Raw genomic sequence first — 17961 nt, 5'->3', positions numbered from 1 at the left:
TCCATCCTTTCAGATGAGGAAGAACAAAGCTTCTACATACAAAACCTCCAAAATAAATACGCAATAGTCTCAGGCCATGGAAGAGCTCAAAAAAGATTTTGAAAATCAAGTAAGACAGGTGGAAGGAAAATTGGGAAGGGAAATGAGAACGATGCAAGAAAATCATGAAAAGCGAGTCAATAGCCTACTAAAGGAGACCCAAAAAATTGCTGAAGAAAATAGTATTTTTAAAAATAGACTAACTCAACGGGCAAAAGAGGATCAAAAAGTCAATGAGGAGAAGAATGCTTTAAAAAGCAGAATTAGTCAAATGAAAAAGGAGGTTCAAAAACTCACTGAAGAAAATAGTTCTTTAAAAATTAGAATGGAGCAGATGGAAGCTAATGATTTTGTGAGAAACCAAGAAATTACAAAACAAAACCAAAAGAATGAAAAAATAGAAGACAATGTGAATTATCTCATTGGAAAAACAACTGACCTGGAAACAGATCTGAGAGAGGCAATTTAAAAATTATGGGACTACCTGAAAGCCATTATCAAAAAATGAGCCTAAACATCATATTTCATGAAATTATCAAGGAAAACTGCCCTGATATTCTAGAACCAGAGGGCAAAATAAATATTGAAAGAATCCGCTAACGCCACCTGAAAGAGATCCAAAAAGAGAAACTCCTAGGAATATGGTACCCAAATTCCAGAGTTCCCAGGTCAAGATAATATTGCAAGCAGCTAGAAAGAAACAATTTGTGTATTGTGGAAATACAATCAGGATAACACAAGATCTAGCAACTTCTATATTAAGGAATATGATGTTCCAGAATTCAAAGGAACTAGGATTAAAACCAAGAATCACCTACCCAGCAAATCTGAGTATAATACTTCAGGAAAAAAATGGTCATTCAATGAAATAGACGACTTTCAAGCACTGTTGATGAAAAGACTAGAACTGAATAAAAATTTGACTTTCAAACACAAGAATCAAGAGAAGCATGAAAAGGTAAACAGGAAAGATAAATCATAAGGGACTTTCTAAAGTTGAACTCTTTACATGGAAAGATAATATTTGTAACTCTTGAGACTTTTCTCAGTTTTGGGGTGGTTGGAGGAATTACATACATACACACACATGCACACACAGACACACACAAACATGTGTGTGTGTGTATATATGTATATACATATATATATATGGAGAGTGCAGGGTGAGATAAATAAGAAGGGATGATATCTAAAAATATAAAATTAAGGGGTCAGAGAGGAACATGTTGAGAGGAGAAAGGGAGAAATGGAGTGGGACAAATTATCTCTCATAAAAGAGGCAAGAAAAAGCTTTTTCAATGGAGGAGAAAAGGGAGGAGGGGAGAGGGAAAAAGAAAAGCTTACTCTCTCCACATTTGGCTTAAGGAGGGAATAACATATTCAATTTGATATGAAAATCTACCTTACACTATAGAAAAGTAAGGTAGAAGGGGAGAAGTGGGGTGAGGGGATGATAGAAAGGAGTGCAAATGTAATGAGGGAGTAATTAGAAGTAAACACTTTTGGGGAGGGACAAGGTCAAAAGAGAGAACAGAATAAATGGGGAGGGGAGAATAGAATGTAAGGAAATATAGTTAGTCTTACACAACACGACTATAATGGAAGTCTTTTGCAAAGCTACACATATATAACCTATATTGAATTGCTTGCCTTCTCAATGGGGATGGGTGGGGAGGGAGAAAGGGAGAGAAGCTGGAACTCAAAATTTTAGGAAGTAAAGTTGGGAATTGTTTTTGCATGCAACTGGGAAATAAGAAATACAAGTAATGGGGTATAGAAATCTATCTTGCCCTACAAGTAAAGAGAAGATGGGGATAAGGGATAAAAAGGGATGAGAGGTGTGATAGAAGGGAAGGCATATTGAGGGAAGGGGTAACCAGAATGCAAGGCATTATGGGGGAGAGAGGTGGGGAGAAAATTTGGAACTCAAAATTATGTGGAAATGAATGTTGAAAACTGAAAATAAATAAATAAACTTTAAAAAAATATATTCTTCCTGAGATTTTAGGAATTCTGAAATCTGAGTAGGCAGACAAGTACTGTTTTCTCTTTTATTTGTTATGGGCTGTTTTTATTTTTTAAACCAAACCTGGATACACCAGTGTTCAAGTATTTTCAAGCTGTCATTCCTAGCATGCTTCTTTCTGCCTTTTAGTGACTGAAGGCCATCTAGGACTCACTAAATTTGCTCTTTATTTTTTGGTATTACTAGCATAATGGTAGGTGTTTTGCTATTGTTGTTGCCTATTTCTTTACTTTTTTGATGTATATTGTTTCCTATTTTTTATTTCAATCACGCCACCAACACTACTACCCCCATTCCCACAAAGGTTACAATATTAATTAATGAATGTGATTTCTCTCCTGTCAGCTGGTCTCCCACAGTGAAGGCAGTGCAGTTTTCAGACAAAGGACCAGACTGTGTAATAAAGTCTCCTCATTATTCTTCCATCTGATAGAATCTGTTATCTTAAAGTACAGTCGATCCCTATAATAGAGAGGCAAAAATTATGTCAACCATTTCCTATTTATGATCCAATGGATCATTAGGCACTTAAAATGTGCCTGACAATCGAGGCCAATTAATGTCATCATTACAATAATATGTCCCATCATTTGTCAAAGACCACTGGGCTCTGTTCCCTCTGAGTAGAATCTAGGGCCACGTCCTGTGTGTGCTGGACAAAATGACTATCATTGACAAAAGAGAAGACCTGCTCTTGATGAGAGCCCCTAGGGAACTGAAAGAAACTAATTGTGAAATACAGGCCCTTGCTTCCCCTTTCTTGGGTCTCAATTTCTGCACTTGTAGAACAAAAGACAATGACTTTGATCTCAGTAAGATTCAGGGAATTCCTATTATTTCAAGAATCAAAGATACTTTTCTTTTTTGGAATTTATACGTTCCAATCTCTTTCATTCTTCACTGGCCTTCACTCCTGACTCTTTGCACTTCTTTCTCCACCATGACCCATTAGGCTTCATACTCTGTTTGTGGACCTTTCCTCTAACTGATCAGTTCCTGCTGGAACTTCCATTTTAAGAAAGTATCCAGACCTGCCATGGTCATGCCTTTACTCCTCTCTAGACTCGAGTTCTGACTCTTTGAACTTCTTTCTTCAATATACCTCCATACAGAAACCTTCTCCATAGTCCCTTCTCATTTTCTTTTTCTATGTTTTCTCTCCTCATTTGACTGTAAGCCTCTTATGGTCAGTCTTTGTTTCTGCTTTATTTATACCACTAGTGCTTTGAACAGTGTCATCCCATGGCAAACACTTAATACATGCTTTATGACTTGACTTAAAGCCTTCTACAACCAGTCCCTAACCTGCTTTCAAGACTTTTTAAACAGCATTCCCCTTTATCTATGCTATGATCCAACCTAATCTCGAACAAAAAATTCGACCTAAAACTCAACTACTCTTCTTACTGTTCTTCATATGTAACATTTCATCTTTTACCTCCCAGACTTTGAATTAGCTGCTCCCCATCATTAAAAATTCACTTCCTCCTTACTTACACACATCTATTGGATTCCTTGGTTTCTTTCATAACTCAATTCAGACTCTTCTTCCCACATGAGAATATTCCTGATTCAACCTGTTCCTAGTATCTCCCTCTCCCCACCATCCCAAATAATAAGTTGTTACCCTTCTGTATCTATTCTTCATATACATATTATGGTGGCAAGGCAAAGTAGACAATGAATTTTCCCTTTCTCACCATGAATATTTTAGAATAAACCCAGTTTTTAATGTAAATGGACAGTTACTTCTATCCCCTATTCATTACCTTTATTTTACTTTTAATTTATGGAATAAAACAAGCATTTTCATAACATAGTAAAGTAAAAAGATGATCATAAATGAAATTGCATTTCTACTATGCACTTGTTATTCCATTCAAATATACAACAGAATTATCAAGTAAATTTATTTCCTTTGCTTTTTTTCCTCCCCCCCAAAAGATGGAAGTCAAGCAAAAGGCAAACCAAAGTTATCTTGTATTAAATGCCCCCCAAGACCAATGATATTCTAACACATAAAGAAGTTTCTGTCTCCCTTTCTCTGAAACACAATAGATTGCTTCCCAGGCCAGTGGCTGACCAGTTGTGAATCACTGTGTTATCTCTGCACTGTAAGTACTTAGATGAAATGATTTGTATTCAGGGGCCTACTTGCTCCACAGACACACACTTTTGTGTGACATGATACTTCTCCCTACCTCAGCTGATAACTAAGAAGAGAATAAAGCCTTTTACTGACTTTTATCTCAAATTGATACCAAGGAGTTTTCTTGTCATTATTCTAGAGATATCTATATAGAAAAGGAAAGAGTGATGATAAGCACTTGTGTATGTGCCAAGCATTATATTAAACATTTTACAAATATCTCGTTTGATTCTCACAATACTGTGAGGTATATTTTTGTCCCCATTTTATAGTTCAGGAAACTGAGGCAAATGAAGTTTAAGTGATTTGTTCAGGATCGCACAACTAGTAAGCATTTGAGACCACATTTGAACTCAGGTCTTCCTGTATTCAAGCCTACCACTCCATCTGCTCCACCTCTCTACCTCTCTGCCTCTCTCCTCTTTCTGCTTCTTTCCCTCTCTTCTCTCTCCCTCCTTCCCTGTCTCTTTCTCTCTGTCTGTCTCTGTCTGTCTCTCTCTCCCCCTCTCTGTGTTATTGTCTCTGTCTCTCTCTACACACATACATGTGTTTTGCATGTCTATGCACGTGTGTATGTGCACATATGCATATATATACACATGTGTATACACATGCTTACATATAAATACACATGTTTGTTTTATACATATGCTATATTTAGATGTATCAAATATTATATATACTATTATATAATTATATTTATGCATTTTCATATATTACTTACGAAAGAGAGAAAGAAACAGGATGGTTTCACTTTTGTCTAAAACAGGGACTAAAAAATGTTGGTGGTGAATAAATGTTGATTTATTGGTTGGTCTCTAAGGAGCGCCCCTTCCTGTGCCGAAATTCTGTGTTTCTAAAGTACCAAAATGAAACATTTTGGAGCAAAGTGGAAGCATCACCCAGACTATGTATTTTAGCCTTAGCATACAAGAACTTCTATTGCAATTGGCTATATGCTTTGATCTTGCAGTCAGGGTACCTGGGTATGAACCCCAAGCCCCACATTTCCTGGATGTGTGTCCATGGGCAATTCATATCATTTTTCTAATCAGGATCATAGTTCATGTTTAGATAGTGCCTTACTGTTTGCAAAGTGCTATTTCACGTGAGCCTGACAACAATCCTTGCTAAAATATACTTGCCAACAGATATTCATAGACTGCATGACCAGTTCTAATGGGGAAGAAGCCCATTACCTCTGAGTCAGCTTTTAGGGTGCCTTCCTGGAACTAAAACAGTGAGATTTTCAGAAGAATCAGATAAGCCAAGAAATGCTCAAAGAAGCAAGCCCTTTTGTTTGGTGTTTAAGGGAAGGACACCCAGGCCCACACGGAAGGAGACACAGCCAGCAAAGCAATGGTACTCCATTAACCTGCTGAACCACTACCCCACCCCACCCCCATGGGTCAGCAATAAAACTTCCAAATTAAAGTAGTTCACTAGACCACATAAACTTCCAAAATGATCATTGAGTCATAGATTTGGAGCTGAAAGAGACTTCAGGGATCCCTGAGTCTAATCCCCTAATTTTACAGATGAAGAAGCAGGCCTGGGGTTAAAAAATGGCTTATTCAGAATAGGGAAATATAGGGAAGGGATACAACAAGTAATGTGTCCAGGAACTGGCAGAAAACTTTTTTAGAAGGAAAAAAATCCAAAATAGTCTGATGAGAGTGTGCTCTGAGAATGTAATGAATCTTCACTGAGATTTCACCAAATTTCCTAGGTTCTTCTTATCTTTTGTTGAGTGAGAAGGTAATATTCTTGAGGACAAGGACTATTTTGTGCATTTTTTTCTCTTTATATACCCAGCACTTGTCTTTATGTTGCACCATGCCTGACACATAATTAATACTTAATAAATGCTAATTAATGATTGAATACCTAAGGGCAGCTCAGGTAGCTCCAGTGTTTGGTGAGTTCAAGTTTTATGAGAAGGCATAAGAATCTGTTTAGGGGGGTCTGATTGGGTTCACAGGCACAGAGGTGCCAATCAAATAAGAATCTGGCCATTTCTATCCTGATAAGTTCTGAGCATGGAAGCATAGAAAGGATTCTCAAAAATGGAGGCAGGGCAAGAAGGAAAGATTGTCAGGCAAGGGGAAAGAGGTATAGCAAAGACGTAGGTCCCTTGTTGTGAGGGAGACTTTTTTTTATGGTTTTTCCTTCCAAAATACAATGGTATCCCATTCCACTTTCAGCAGTATAAAAGCAAGCATCCCGACGTACATAGGAGGGCCTGCTGTACAGCTTCTTAGATATGCATTTCTACAAGGAAAGGCAATTTTAGAGGGGTCAACAATCACTTTAATCAAGCACATATATCATTCACTTACTTCAGCGGAAAAACTCAGCACCCTGAATTTCAGAGAAAATACAGAGAAATAAAAACCAACAGGCAGGGCTTCCAACTGTCTGCCATAAACAATAACCACATCACAGTTCAACAGACAGATCCAACTGTCTGACCATTACACATATGCATAGTTACCAGAGAGAGAAACAACAACACCTGCATTTTCAAAGGTGGGGGTACTACTTAGAGGCTTCCCAAAGTCTTTTCTGGCCAAACAAACACTTCCAATCATTAAATCTCAAAGCAAACCTTACCTCATAGTACCTTTACATTTTTCAGAGCCAGAGGGCTTCACAGCCCTTGAGAACCAGTGCCTCATTAGAAAATTAAGAAAAGATACGGGCCTTCTTATGAATCTTTCCTAATCAAACTCCCCTTAATGGGCAGACCCACTAATGGGTGAGGAAGATCTCATTAAGAAGCAAAATTATATTAACAATAAGTAAAAAGTATTGTCAATACAGGCAGCTCTAATTGTTTAAGAGTTTTTCCCCCATATGTAAGCCCAAATTGTCCTTCTTATAACTTCCACCCATTATTCTTAGTTTTGCCTCTGGGACCAAGCAGAATAAAGTTAGCACCTTCTCCATGTGGCAGCCTTTCAAGTCCTGAAAGACTGATATCATTCTTTTCTCAGCCTTCTCTTCTTCATGCTAAACATTCCCATTCTTCTTCACCTTATCCTCAGATGTATAGTGAAGACCAAGGGAAGGGGATAAAAATGTATAAATCACCTACTAGGATACCTGGGTGGTGCAGTAGATAGAGCACTGGCCTTGGAATCTGGAAGACATCTTTAGGAGTTCAAATTCAGTCTCAGACACTTACTAGCTGTGGGATCCTAGGCAAATACTTAACCGGATTGGCCTCAGCTTCCTCACAAATAAAATGAGCTGGAGTAGGAAATGGCAAACCACTAAAGTATCTTTGTCAAGAAAACCTCAAATGGGGTCATGAAGAGTTGGACATGACTGAATCCACTCAATAACAACAAAGCACTTACTATGAGTCTTCACAAAGTCCCTGGGAGGTAGATGCCATTCTAGCAACTCTCCTCTGCAGACTCTCTAGCTTGTCAATATGCTTTCTGAATCATGTTGCCCAGTACTGAACACAATAGGCCAGTTGCCACCTGGCAGGACAGGGCCTAGAAATACTGCCACTTCATTATTTTTGGGAGCTGTTTCTCTCGATGCACACCAAGATTTTTACAATAGTCTTTTGGGCTGACACACCTTACTGTTGTCTCATACTGAGCTTTCTTTCCATCCACTAAAACCCTCATTTTTTCAAACTTCTGTCTAACCATGTCTCCTCCCCCATCCTATCCTTGTGAAACCGAGGTTTTGAATCTAAGTGGAAAAATTTACATCTATCCTGACTAGATTTTATCTTATTCACTTAGAATCAATGTTTAAATTTGTCAGGTTAGGGGAAAGACTGTTGGATTTAAAGACAAAGGAATTAGATTCCAATCCTGTCTCTCCTACCTCTAAACTGCATCATTTAGGCAAGTCTCTTAATTTCTCTGGGCCTCAGTTGCCTCATTTGCAAAATTAGTAGCTTGGCCTGAAAAACCTCTAAGGTTCTCTCCAACTCTCCTTCTGTGCTCCTATGAGAATATATCTCCCTGTCATGGAAGTCATTTCTCTAAGGTAGAAACATGAAGTATTGAGGAAAGTCTTGGAGTAGGATTTAGAAGGCTTCAACTCCATTCTGGGCTCAACCAGCTGTATGGCTTTGGCCATTTCCCAATCTAGACTTCATGTTCCTCTTATGGAAAATGAAAGGTTCTCAACTTTCTTCCAGTTTTTGGTGTCTATGATGTTCTTCAGAAAATTTCTTTCAAACAAACAAAGAAGCAAATCACAAAACTGAACTCTCTTGAAAAAAGAATCATAGTACTTTCAAACTTGGTCACAGGTCAAGTCATCACCTATACATTCATGAGACAATCCAAAATTCAGTTGAAAATTCTTTTGTTTCTGGTGACCAGAGCAATTGCTCATTGGTGACTTTAGCCTAAGGACATCAGAGCCAAAGGAAAGAAAGCTGGGCAAGAAAAGAAAATATCCCCTAGTGCCCTCCCACCATTTTTGTCCACATGAAATCAAGTTAAAATTACCATCTATGGCATGTGTCAAACATCCTTCCCTGTACCCTTACATCTTTTTGTCCATTATCTGACTAAGGCCTTTAACACTGTTAGTCGTGAGGGTTTATGGAAAATTATGTCAAAATTTGATCGCTTGGAGAAGTTCATTGATATTGTATGTCAATTTCATGATGGCATTTTTTCTGGGGTTCTGGATAATGGACAATGCTCTCGTGCCTTCCCAGTCAACAATGGAGTGAAACAGGGCTGTGTGCTTGCTCCTATGCTTTTTAGCATGATGTTTTCACACATGTTGACAAGTGCTTTCTATGAGGATGAACACAGAATCAAGGTTAACTACCATACTGATGTTAAGTTCTTCAATTTGAAAAGGCTACAAGCCAAGACCAAAGCAGAGGGAGTGTTGGTGCATGATTTTCTGTTTGCAGATGATTATGAACTCCATGCAGCCTCTCAAGCTGAGATGCAACAAAGTAGGGATGAATTCTCTGCTGTCTGTGCTAGTTTTGGCCTAATAATCAACACCAAGAAAACACAGGTGCTCCATCAGCCACCACCACATTATCCATACGTGGAACCATCAGTTACAACAAATGGAGAAATTTTGAATGCTGTGGATAAGTTCACTTACTTTGATAGTGTACTTTCCAGGGATATACACATTGACAATGAGCTTGATGCATGCATTGCTAGAGCTAGCTCAGTGTTTAGGAAGCTGCAAAGAAAAGGTTGGGAGAGAAGAGGTATTAGAATGACTACCAAACTGAAGGTCTACAGAGCCGTTGTGCTGACCTCATTGTTATATGTTTGTGAAACATGGACAGTCTACCAGCGCCATGCCAGGAAACTGAATCACTTCCATTTGAACTGCCTTAGGAAGATGCTGAGGGTCACCTGGCAGGATAAGGTACCAGACACTGAAATTCTTTCTGGAGCTGAACTGCCAAGTATTCAAACTATGCTTCAGAGAACACAACTCTGATGGGCTGGCCACATTGTTCGAATGCAAAATGTACACTTGACAAAAAGACTATTTTATGGAGAACTCACATGGGGAAGGTGATCACATGGTGGTGAGAAGTGATACAAGGACACTCTTAAGGTCTTTCTCAAGAACTTTGGATTTTATTGTGCCATATGGGAGACACTGGCACAGGACCATTCAGTATGGCATGCCCACATCAGAAAAGGTGCTCTGTTCTTTGAGAAAAGCACAATTAAGAGGGGAGGAGCCAAGATGGAGGAGTAGAAAGGTACACATATGCTAGCTCCAAACCCACAGCCCATAAAATATCTGTAAAGAAGAACTCCCAACAAATTCTGGAGCAGCAGAAGCCACAGAACAACGAGTGGAGGAGATTTCTGTTCCAGAGGGACCTGAAAAACCAACACCAAAGGTCTGTCATGCACCAGACCTGGAGCAGAGCCCAGCCCTGCCTTGGCCACATGGCACTGAGAGGAGCAGATCTGAGCAGGCTTCAGGGACAGAATCTCCAGCAGCCCCGCAGGTCCCTCCACCCACGGGCGCTAAAGGTCAGTGAGAGAGTCTTTTTTGGAGAAAAGCAGAATTGAGACTGCACAAAGTAAATGCAAGATGTGCAAATTTGGGATATACCCCCCCCCCAAATATTCACATGGACTATCTTGTGCCCAACCTGTGGTAGAGCATTCTGAGCTCATATTGGCCTGATCAGTCACAGTTGGGCAACTGAAAATTCCCTATATCATGGTGATGTCATCTTGGTCCTCTTAGAAGACAAAGGACAACAACCCCCACAGCTTTTTGTACTCCCTGACTTAACTTGGTTTTATCTTTTTAATGATGTCAAAGTCAATAATACATCTTGGACAGGAGTGTAGGGAAGAAAATAAAAAGCAAGAGAAAAAGGGAGTTGCTGAAGCATTTTAAACATGTACAGAGAATAGAAGGAATGACCAGAAAGAGATACAAAAAAGCAGGATAGCTTTGAAAGGTAGATGGAGAATATCTTAAAAGGAAAAATCATGCTAAGCATGACAGATTCACAACATGGGATTCATGTAAAATGTTCTTTTATTTTCTACCTTTATATAAAAATGATCAGATTGTTTGTTTAGAATATTTGGCCTCCCATTCAGATCCAGTGATTTTGAATATGTGTAAGTATTTTTCTTATGCCAGTGGAAGACAATTCCAATCAGAGAGAACTTAAGTACCTAATATGTGCTGGCACTGTGATAAGTGTTAGGGCTACACAAAAATGAACCAGTCCCTGTCCTTGTGAACTTTACATTTTACTGAGGGAAGCATCCAGTCATAAGAGAAATAGGTTGGCATGTAAATTCAGAAGAGATGGCAAGTAAATGGGGTTCACTAAAAAAAGGGGGGGAATAAAAGCAGAGAAGGTCAGTGAGAGGATGAGGTTGATGAAGTAATCTTCAACAGTAGAAAGAAAAAAAAAGAAGGAATATATTTCAAGCAGGACAGGAGGCACAGACCAGGTAATAGCCACAGAGACTCAACTAGACCCCTGAGCTGCTTTACCCTAAGCTTTCAGAATGACCCCAGAATTGACTCCATTTCACTGGTAATCTCTGGATTAGATGTGACATTTAAATATACATGCTCACACAAATATACACATGCATGTAAATGTACATGTGGATACATGTATGTGTATAGATGTATATGTGTGTGTGTATTTCAAATTTCCTAGAGATTGAAACAGATCTCTCACACCTCAATTCTGCAGTCACCCTTAAGAAACTTCAATAGGTTTCCCTTGAAGATAATCAGAGGCCGAGAGCTGGAAGGACCTTTAGGAGAATGCTCATGTGACTCCCATATTTTGCAAATGAAGACACTGAGGCTCTAAGAGGTTTTCACTTAAGAATATATATAATGTATATAATTACATATAATTGCAAATTATAGTATGTATATACATATACATTCACTAACATATATGTATATATACATACACATACATATATGTACAGATATATATATATATATATATATATATATATATATATATATATATATATATATATATATATATAACTGCTAGCATTAATATAACACCTACTACGTGCCAGGCAGTGCATTAAGCTCTTTACAAATATTATCTTATTTGGTCTTCACAACAGCTCTGGGAGGTATGTGCTGGTATTATCCCCACTTTACAGTTGAGGCAAACATAGAGAAAGTGACTTGTCTAGAATTACACAGCTAGTAGGTATCTGAGAATGGATCAAACTCTGGTCTCCTTGATTCTAGGTCCAGTGCTCTATGACACCACCTAAATACAGAGCTGGAAATATCCTTTGAGGTCTTCTTGTCCAGCCCCATCATTGTATAGGTGAGGAAACTGAGACATAGAGAGGATAACGATAGTGCTAAAGGTTGCATGGATAATCAAGAGTAGAGTCATGTTTGGAACTTAAATTTGTTTAATTAGAAAAGAAGCTAGAACAAAAGTAGACCTGAGCATTAGTTCAAGACATCCATGAGGAAATGGTTTATTGGGTCATAATTTCTTATTTATTATTTATTTTTCAATTGTGTCTAACTCTTCATGATTCCATTGGGCTTTTCTTGGCAAAGATTCTGGAGTGGTTTCCATTTCCTTGTCCAGTTCATTTTGCAGATGAAGAAACTGAGGCAAACTGCATTAAGTAACTTGTCCTGAGTCATACATCTACTAGGCATCTGAGGTTAAATTTGAACTCATGTCTTCCTAACTGCAGGACCAGCACTCTATCCACTGTGCCATCTAGTCACCCAGGTCATTCTTTATATGGATAGAAATGGTTAGCTATAAGATAACCAACTGAATTGTTAAAAAAAAAAATAAGCTCAGGGAGAACAAGGTCTAGAATATAATTTCTGAGAGCATTAACCCAGGCACCCAGAATAAAGCAGAGAGAAAGCTGTAGAAGCTGTCACAATAGTGAATGCAAAACTGGCTTTGTAGGCATTAGGTGAATTTTAATTACTTATACCTGTGGGTTTTTTTTAATGAAAATGTGTTTTCTTGATTAAATTTAATCAAATAAGCTTTGATGCTTGACTTCAAAGATAACAATTGTCTACCAAATTTTCCCCTTATATTTAATGGAAAGCAGTGAAATTCCAACTAGTAAGTCAATTAGCAATAATAATAGTAGTAAAAAGCAGAATTTTATTTAACAGAACATAATTCTTCTGAGGATTGGACTAGTTCTTTCCCATTAATACTATATTGTTTAAGATCTTTTCAAGGCAGCTAGATAGACAACTAGATGACATATAGAATAGAGCACTGGGTCTGCAGTCAAGAAGACCTGAGTTCAAATCTGGCTTCAGACACTTACAAGCTACGTGACCCTGGATAAATCACTTAACTCATGGCCTTAGTTTCTTTGTCTGTAAAAGGATCTGGAGGAGAAAGTGGCAAACACTCTGGTATCTCTACTAAGAAAACCTCAAATGAGGTCAAGGAGGGTCAGACATAACTGAAATGGCTAAACAATAAGAATGTAGGGAATAGGACACTGGCTTTGGATCCAAGAAGACCTGAGTTCAAATCTACACTCAGACACACTAACTCTGTGGCCATGGACAAATCATTGAACCTTCTCAGCCTCAGTTGCCTCATCTTTAAAATGACACCAACAGTAACAGCTATCTCAGCAGATGGCTATGAAGATAAGAGGTAATCATATTTGTTAAGTCCTTTGGAAATTTTAAAGAGTTGTATAAATGTCAGCTAGCTCTTATTATTATGGTGAATAGAACACTGGACTTGAAATCAGGAAGACTTCAGTCCAAATCTGGCCTTGGGCGTTTATTAGTTCCATGACTGACCCTGGGCAAGTCCCCTATCTGCCTCAGTTTCCTTGTCTATAAAATGGGGGGGTACATAATAAAAGCCCCCACCTCCTAGAGTTCTGTAAGAATAAAATGAGATAACATTTGTAAAGTTTATTGCAAACTTTAAGAGGCTATATAAATGCTGTTCTGTCATTTTAGTCATGTCTGACTTTTCATGACCCCATTTGGGGTTTCCTTGGAAGAGACACTGGACTGGTTTGCCATTTCCTTCTCCAGCTCATTTTGCAGATAAAGAAATTGAGACAAACAGGGATAAATAACTTGCTCAGGTTCATATAGCTCATGTGTTTGAAGACAGATTTGAACTCAGATCTTCATGATTCCAGACCCTGAACCTTATTGCTGCATCGCTTAGCTGCCCCATATAAATGCTAGCTGTTATTATTTCTGAAGCACTGAATCTCAGTGTTTGTAGGAACCATGGAGAGCAACTAGCCAAATCCTTCCCAAGACAGGATTTTTTTCCATTATTAAATTTTTTTTTTAATTTATGGAACAAAATAATCACTTCCATAAGGAAGCACAATAAAAAAAGATGATTGGACATGCAGCTGCAAATTCACCATGCACAATTTGCTATTCTCTTCAAATACACAACAAAATTATCAGGGAAATTTCTTTTTTTTCTTCCCTCGCCCCCTGCCCTAGAGATGGCTATATAAGTGCATGTATACATACACACATGTAAGTATGTGCATGTATGTGTGTGTATATATACACACATACACATATATATATACACAAATAGGTATACACATATGTATATATGTGTGGATACATGTAAAGTTATTCTTTACTTACTTTCATCTATCAGTTCTTTTTCTGGATGCAAGTAATACATTCTTTCTTCATATGTCCTTCATAGTTAATTTGGATATTTATAATAGTCAGGCATTTTCTGTACAACATAGCCAGCTTTTCTTTAAAGACCTCCAGTGAGGGGGAGTGACCTGTTTGTCAATGCAAACTTGTCAATTCTAAATAGTTCTTTCTGTATCTCCCTTCTGTTTCTTCTAGTTTTGTTCCCTGGGGCAAAACAGAATAAATCTTACTCTTCTCAAAATAACTCTTCAAAGTCTTGAAGATATTTACCATGTTCACATGTTCCCATTTCCTTCTCCTCCACATGCAAATCTGCACTTTTCCAGGCTAAATATTCCCATTTCCTTCAACTGATCCTCTCATAGTATGATCTCCTGTTTCCATAGGAGCCTGACCACCCTCCCCTAGGTGTTAAAAGAGGCCACTGAGATCCCTAAATCCACTCCCTAGCACAGTAGGCCATCAATAAATGTTTCTTCAATTCAACTATATTAATTTGTTCATGCAATAAATAAATCAAGATATGCTAAAGGTCAACAAGGTTAGATCCTAGACTAGAAATAACCTCTCAGACTTACATTATTTCTAACAGTATATACTACCTCCCTGAGCTAGGATCATTCCATCCTCTCTTCTCTGTTTCTCTGTTTCTGATTTCCTCTCTCTCCATTAGATTGTGAACTCTTCAAGGACAGACACTGCCTTTTGCTTTTCTTTGGAGCCCCAGAGCTTAGCACAGTGCTTAACCAATGGTGGTGATCCTTCATTCTTAAAAAAGGACCAATGATATCAAGAGGGTGGTGTCTTGACTTTTGAGTGAATTGGATTTAGGTGAGGGAGGGCTATCTATAGTCACCAGTCTCTCTTTCTCCTGCACAGACATCTGGCCCTACTAGCAAAGTATAGATCAGACTGAGTAAAGATGGCCTTAGATGTAGTGGGGAACCTTGGCCTTTTTAAGCAAAGGTCTTTCCCAGGTCTCAGTTTGTCTGAAGCAACACCCATTCATTAGCTAAAGGCTAGCACATAGTAAGCACTTAATAAATGCTTATTGACTACCTCCCTGTCTCTTTCTATGTCTTTCTTCCTTTCTCTCTCTCTTTTCGTATCTCTCTACATCTTTCATTTCTTCTTTCTTTTGTCTCCTTTCTCCTTCCTTTCTCTGTCTCTCTGTCTCTGTCTCTCTATTTCTCTGTCTCTCTCTTTCTCTCTCTCTGTCTCTCTCCCTGCTTTTCAATTCCTCTCCTCTGACTTTTCCTTTCTGAATCTTTCTGCCTCCCTTCTCTCTGTTTTCCTTTATCTCTCTGTTTCTCTGTAGATCTCTGTGCATCACTATCTCAGTCTTTGTCTCTCCTTTTTCTCTCTCTTTCTGCATGTATGTCTATGTCTTTGTCTCTCTGCCTTTCTGCTTCTTCCTCTTTGTATCTCTCCCTTTGCCTATCTTTCTCTCTTTTCTTTAAAGAAAGATTTAGCTTACCCAAAGTGGCATTCTAATCAGGAGGAATGAGCTGAATAAGGGAGCTAAAAGCCCACCTTTCCCATAAGTTACTCTCACTACCTGAATCAGGAATCAATCCATTAGCCATTTATTGAGCTCCCCAGCCCACTGCAGCTCCCCAGCCCCATCATATACAGTCCTTTTCCCTGATCCCTGAATCTCATCAACCACATTAAAGTATTCTTTTAATGTCTCATATGTTACTTTAGGTGTCTTCTTTTTCCCATTTTCCCCCAGCTGATGAAGCTTCTCATTTTACGTGTTTCTGCACCTTACAAATTCCCCCTTAACCAATCCTTCATCATGCATCTTCAGAAAGCCACACACTGGTCAATGTCCTGAGTTTCTTCTTGAGTAGCTGGCCATCCTTAGAACACATCATGATTTGAAACAACTGCCACTGATAAGATTCCGAGACATATATATATATAACTCTGGGCCTAAGCAGTTGACAGTATTTCATTGAAACTGCACTTTTCATTAGGACATGATAATGACAATGAAGGAGATTTCTTTTGCCAGACTTCCAGAGAGCAGAAATGATAGAACACACCGTGGTCTCAAATGCCTCACTTGACCTTGCCTCCAAGGTAAACAGATTCTTTTGCAAAGTAAGCAGAGAGGCAATCAGTAGTCATCTGAGAGACTTCATGGGAGCACGAGTGGGATATAATAAATGAATGGGGCTGAAGTTACATCCAGTCCATATAGTTATCAGCAACAAATGTTCTTCTCAACTGTTATACTCAGGAAATCCTGACCCAGCACTCAAACTGTGTCTTTTTCATCCACTAAATAAAACAGTATCCAGAAGGGTGGGGGGAGTGGGGGGCAGAACGCAGTAATATCATGGAAAGCATTTCAAGATATAATTAGTAATAGTTGAAATAAACAAGTTTAATTTTATGCCAGGTCAGCTAGGTGGTTTAGTGAATAGAGTGCCAGGCCTGAAGTCAGGAACTCATTTTCCTGAGTTCAAATCTGGTCTCAGACACTTATTAGCTGTGTGACCTTGAGCAAGTCACTTAACCCTGTTTGACTCAGTTTCCTTATCTGTACAATGAGCTAGAGAGAAAAATGGAAAACCACTCCAGTATCTCTGCAAAGAAAATCCCAAAAGAACTCAAAGAGTGACACACAATTGAACAACAAAGTGATTATATACATTTTGGATGTATGTGTCTGTATATTTTATATGTATATTATACGTTTGTATAAACACATAGATTTGCATGTATTTGCATACAAATGTGTATATATACGTGTGCATGTGTATATATGTGCAATTGCATACACACAGGTACTTAAAATATGTGCTTATATATGTGTGATGTGTGTATATATATATATATATATATACATACATATATATATATGTACAGCTACGTATATTTTTCCTTTCTTCCTTTTGTTTCATTACACTTCCTTTGTCTCTTTCTTTATCTCAGCTTTTGAATTTTTCCAAAGTTCACTGTTGTCCCTTTTAAAAATATTGTTTTTGAGGCAAGGGGAGGAGGCAACATGGATAACTTGGGAGACCTGGAAGCAAACAAATAACACAGTAGGAATATACAGCTGTTTCATTTTACATATGGAAAAACAGAGGTCACATTAAGTGACTTGCCCAAGGTCACACAGGTGATAAAAGATTGAGTTGGGCTGATATTTGAACTCAGGTGCTCTGATTCTACATAAACATTTTCCCTAAATCAAATCTCTAAAATTAATATCTATTCCATATGCATATGTAATCTAGGATATATGCACACATATATGTATATGTCACATATATGACTTGCATATGCATGTCTATATATGTATGTGTATACACATGCATATACCTATATGTGTATGTAGGCATGAATAGTGTAGGTGCATCTGTAGAGATATATATATGTACTATCTACATGTGCACATATGTGTTAGTGTACATATATTATGTGTATGTATACATGTGTTTATTTATATATGTGTGTATACACAGATACTTACATACACACATCCTGGTGCTATGGCTGGAGGGATGAACTTAAGAGTCAATAAGTCCTGGGTTCAGGTCTTGTCTCTAGCATATTCTGTCTCATCATGGGCAAGTCA

General features: G+C 38.2%; 1 long non-coding RNA gene across 1 annotated transcript; it reads right to left on the bottom strand.

Annotated features, from left to right (window-relative positions):
• Positions 1-2091: 2091 nt before the first annotated feature.
• On the bottom strand, positions 2092-16512 carry LOC140498082 (uncharacterized). The gene is made up of 3 exons (XR_011964999.1): positions 16136-16512; positions 14346-14570; positions 2092-2527 (listed from the first exon to the last, which is right to left on the bottom strand). It is a non-coding gene; the product is annotated as an uncharacterized lncRNA (long non-coding RNA).
• Positions 16513-17961: the final 1449 nt, after the last annotated feature.

Source organism: Notamacropus eugenii, chromosome 4 (genome assembly GCF_028372415.1).
Source record: "Notamacropus eugenii isolate mMacEug1 chromosome 4, mMacEug1.pri_v2, whole genome shotgun sequence".
NCBI classification, from domain to species: domain Eukaryota; kingdom Metazoa; phylum Chordata; class Mammalia; order Diprotodontia; family Macropodidae; genus Notamacropus; species Notamacropus eugenii.
Note: the sequence above shows the minus strand (reverse complement) of the source record. Positions and strands in the feature narration are given on the sequence as shown.